The sequence below is a fragment of the Myotis davidii genome, unplaced genomic scaffold (genome assembly GCF_000327345.1).
Source record: "Myotis davidii unplaced genomic scaffold, ASM32734v1 scaffold622, whole genome shotgun sequence".
Classification (NCBI taxonomy): domain Eukaryota; kingdom Metazoa; phylum Chordata; class Mammalia; order Chiroptera; family Vespertilionidae; genus Myotis; species Myotis davidii.
The window spans coordinates 1,274,807-1,280,267 of NW_006293532.1; positions in this window are offsets into that span (position 1 = coordinate 1,274,807).

Here is a 5,461-nt window from a genome sequence, read left to right on the forward strand (position 1 = left end):
ACACCCACCAACAGTGTATAGCAGTTCCTTCACCCACACACACATATTTTCATTTAACACTGAATATCATCAACCCTTTACATTTCTGCCAATCTGATGGGTAAAAAAAATTGCATCTTGTTTAATAGGTATTTCTCTAATCTCTAGTGAAAGCTAATGTAATGTTTATAATACATAATTATATCAATTTTTACATGCACCAACAGTGTATAGCAGTTCCTCCACCCACACACACATATTTTCATTAACACTGAATATCATCAATTCTTTACATTTCTGCCAATCTGATGGGTAAAAAAAAAAATTGCATCTTGTTTAATAGGTATTTCTCTAATCTCTAGTGAAAGCTAATGTAATGTTTATAATACATTTGACTTTTTTATCTAGTGAGTTTGTTTTTTAATGATTTACCCATTATTCCATAGAGTTATTTATTCATCCAACAAATATTTATAAAACACCCGTAATGTGCCAATTAGAGTGCTGGATTGCTTCTGTATTGTTGATTTTTTTTCTTATTGGTTTATACATTTTTAGACAGTATCTTTATAATGGAGAAATTAGTCTAATTTCTATCATCTTAAATTCTTTTTTTAGACTTTTGTTTTTTTGTTTGTGGTATCTTCTGCCCTATACAAATTATAAAAACTCAATTTATTCTTATCCATATTTTTTCCTTATTTATTTTCAATCTCTGTTTAGAAGTCTTTTCAGAGGCCAAGATTATAAAAAGTATTCTGATATTTTCTTCTATTACTTTGTAATTTGAGTAGGTTTTATCCGTATTTTAATGTTCAATCCACATAGAATTTGCATGTGTTTGATGTAAATTTATCTTTTTCTCCAAAATGGTCTGCTGATATTTAAATACCACTTACAAATTATCCTGTCCTTCCTTCTGCTAGTTAGCAATGGAGATATGAGCTAACACTTGATTGTATACTGTCTGTTTTAGCCTTGGTTACCGGAACACGGAACCTAAGACAAAAGCTTGTGTGCATTTGGAAATGTGACCCCAGGATTACCCCAATTCATAAGTGGGAATTGAGACTTGGCAGGAGTGAAAGTCAATACAGGAATGTGCTTTCAAACCAGCCACCCCTATGGGCAACTGTTGCCTAATTCCCCTGGGTCTTCGGAGGAACTTTACTAAATCTTCTGGAATATGGCTAAATATACTAGGAGCGTAGGGGAGAAGCAGATTCCTCTCGACTGCCATTTCTCATTGGCTGAGGGTGGCTCCGTGAATATTGACCGCCCTGCAATTTCAAGCAGGGCATGCATGAGTGCGGAACACATTCTCACCTGCATTCCACATGATGTCCCGCAACAGCAAATGCCTCAGGTGGGGACCGAGATAAGGACTATCTGATTTCCCGTGCATGGAGCTGGTCACATCGTGTGATGCATGTGACTGGTTTTTTCAGAAAGCTCCTGGACTGCACTGTCCAGTAGCACTTTCTGCAATGACAGGAGTGGTCTAGATCTGCATTGTCCAGACACACATGGCTCCTGACTCTTCAAATGTGGCTAGTGACACTGAAGAACTGAATTGTTAATTTTTGGTTAACTTATATTATTTTATATTATTTTAAACTTAAATGTCCATAGCTACATGTGGCTTGTGGCTACCTGCACAATACCGTGGGTTCGGAATAAGAGGTAGATTAAGCAGATTTTGAAATGGTGTGAAAGTGGTGCCAATACACCCATTATGATGTACCAAGCACCATAAAATTCAGCATTTCCTATTATAGACTAAGATCCTCACATATAACTCTCACAACACTCTGTCATAGATACTGTTATTCATGCTTTACAGATGAAGTGACTAAAGTTTAGAAAATGTAAGTAACTTTTTTGTGTTGATGCAGCTCATAATTGGCTGGGGCTGGGATTCAAAACCAGGTGGTGTAATTCCGGATGGTGTACTTCGAATTGTTATTTTTTGAGGTGCCCTTGGCACCACATTCTCATATACACGTGGGTCTCTATCTGGATGTTTAATTGCCTCTCATGCACAGTCCTACGCTGTTGAAATACTACAGCTCTAGAGTATGTTTTGATTCCTGGTAGCTTGTGAGTATTGTACTCTAACATAAAGTCTTTTAAAATATTTTGGCTATAACTAATGATCTTCCCCCGTGTTCTCCAGAAGTCATTAGAAAGGCAGAGGTCAATTAAGATGCTTTGGGTTTCCAGTAATAGAAAACTCCACTAAAAATAGATGTTTATAATCCCCTATGTTAAGTCCATAGTCAGACATTTCCAGAATTAGTTAAAACAGCTGCTCAGAGATTTCAGATTTCAGATGCATTTCTTTTCCCACTTTTCCAGATTGTTAGCATTTTGCCCTACATTCCGCTACCCATGGTCCCAGTGTGCAGTACTTCTGACATCACCTTCTCACTTGGCCAAAACCAGAAAGTGGGGATTTGGGCAAGAAACTTACAGTATCTGCTATAATGACAGTGGAGTCTGTGATGCGATTCAGAGACTGTATAAATTTAATCTGCAGCAGAACTAAAAATATTCCAAAGTTGTTTTCTATTTCAATCTGATCTCTACGTTGAAACCAAAATAGAGGTGGGGGAGAATAGAGAGGTTAGTTCAGGTAATCAAAGTAACCCAATACAAAACATTGATTCTTCTACGCGTAAAAGGAAATCATGTCTGAATTCAGAAAATGCAATGTCACTCTGTGTTTTTAAAAGAATTCAATTTTGACGCAGCATCTCATTCATGCAAAGTGAAGTTGACTTTCCACCCACTGAGCAGCGGCTCTCAGGGTAGATTTCACCCAAGCATCCTAAAAATGTGAGATCTGGGAGAATCTGGAAAATCATGTGGTCCTGGTTGTCCACCTGACACATGAGGGAATCCAAGCCCACTGAGAGTGAGGGTGGGACCAGAATCCCAGTTCCTTAGCCTCGGCCACGCCCTCTCCCCCAGAGGGTTTCCCCAATGGTAGGCCAGCGAGCTCTAGTCATCTACAATGACATTTTTTCTGTGACGAGAAGCCCTTGAACCACTTGTGACCCACTTCTAAAACAGCACATGCTAGCAGAATCTTCAGAACCCTGAACTTGCTGTTGTTCAGAGGATCTGGATATTTCCTAAATAACTTAGAATATGTTTACCGCTTACCGGTATTCTGTGAGATTATTGAGGCATTTGATGAGCACTCTAAGCTTAAAACCTAAAGACAAGTATAAAATTTGGTGTGTATCTTCTAATTAAAACGGCAGCGTGTATTGATTGCAGAAAACTTGCAGACCCCTTAAAAAGAAGAAAAACTCAAGGAAACAAAAATTACCCAGCATCCACCCCACTGTTAACATCATAACTTATGTCTTCCCATACTTTTGTAGTGCCTATTAATATATGCATTTTAATTTTAATAAAAGCTATGATATTTTACCTTTTGCAGCCTCCTTTTTTAAAAAATTTAAAGATGGATCAAAATCATTTTCCAAAATCAATAAATAGTATACATATCATATAAAAGCTCTAATCAAATCTCTATGGTTCAACATGTAGGTTTATTACTAATATTTTAGGCACATATCATTATGCATTTCCGAAGTTAAAAATATGCAGTCAAAAGATAATGCAGCTTGTTAAGGACGTTTAATACATTTTGCCAAACTGCCCTCCAGAAAGCTTATACCAATTTACATGCCCTCACTGAGTACCAGCTCCCCTATTTCCCAGCTCCCTTCCCCACACTGGGGGGCTATCGCTCATTGCAGTCTCAGCCAAGGGCGGCTTTTGTAAAAGCCCAGCTTTCCTCTGTGGCTGCATTTTATTCGACCCCCTTTGCCGCTCCCCGGAATCCCTGTGTTGGCCAAGGCCCCGTGAGGGGTTTCAGGCCTCACTCGGTTGCACTGACTGATTCCGCAGTTTTGCTGAAAGGACAAAGCGAAGGGATGCATTCACTTGAGGGACCGGCTAGCAGTGGACCATGAAAAGGGTTTGAGGGGGGACAGGACAGCTTTTCCGGAAGCGCCTGGGACGTTCTGGGGAGGGGCGATTCCTTCTCTGATTGCCTTCACCTTCCTCTCCTCCAGGTTCTCTCCCTCCTGGCCTCAGGTCTCCCTGGGCAGGGGCCATTTGTATTTGTTTGCGCTGCTTACTAGTGGACACGCTCAGGTGAACCTGGGAGCCAGTTTAACACGCTGGCAGGAGACTCTCTTCCAGGCTGTTCTGGATAAGGCAGGTAGAGGAGGGTATTTTATTTGCTGCTAAATCAGTGCAAACAACAGGGTGCTTTGTGTCTTTCCACAGAAGCTTTAATAACTCAGCCCAGTCATAATGAATTCTGGGGCAGAATTAATGTAAAAGAATAATGGTGATTAGGTAATTACCAAGTACAGAGAGTATTTAACCTTCCCAGTGACAGGACTGCCTATGACTACCTGATATCATGTACGCTCTCTGGGAATAATAATAATTTAAAAATTATCCAATCTCTACTATTAATCAAGAAATAAGGATCCAGGAGCGGCGTCAATCATGCTGTTTCTTTTTTCTCCATTTACCGCCTGCCAATGGGCTTTTTCTCTCTAGTGTCTTTGAACGTGGCAGCCTCTCTGAGTTTTATTTCAGGCTGGTCAGACTTAAGCTGTTGCAAGTCTCTAAGAATATCTCAACAAGCTGAGACACGTCGCCCTCTAAAATTATCCACCCCGAGCGAAATGCCAGGGAGTAACCTTTGCCCTCTGCCTTTTTTAATTGCAACTCAAGGCATTTTTAAGCCACAGTCTGTGACAGCCACATGTTCTGCTCTCCTTCACCCACCCTCCACTCCCCCTGCCCCTCTTGGGCGGTCTCCTCAAACAGGATGTGTGCGTGTGTTATATACTGGATTATGTCCCGATAAAAAGAAAAATGGATGTGCTTTCTCCTGAATGTGTTGTTTAGTTCCACAGCAAAGGCAGCTGCACACAGATGGGCCTGACCAACGTGTCCATGCATGCGTGCCTGTGTGCACCCACAAATACATACACACACACACTGCATGGAGGGCAGACCAATTCATTATGCTAAGTGACAAAGCGTGTACTACAGGGGGATTCCGAGTTGAATAAATAGATGGGATTTTAAAGGTCATTTTCTCCAAACCCTCTACAGGAGATAATGCCAAGACACTGAGAACAAAAGTGCCTTTTCCAGGGTCATACAACTAATTATAAAGAGAACAATAAATAAAATGCAGTTTCCTGACCCCTGATCCCAGAACCCTTTTCCCTAAATGCAAGCAGGTCCAACAGGAGGGTGTTCAATTAGACTAGGAATCTTATTAGCAAAGCATTGGCTTCCACGATGCTGGTACGTCCTCCTCGAATGCCCATCCGGCCACCTTCTTTGACGGACTGACTCCTTACATTACAGGCCAAGAAGCGCCCCTCTGAACCTGTTATACTCAGGGTTACCTTAAGGCCCCTTCTGTGAGCTCCCA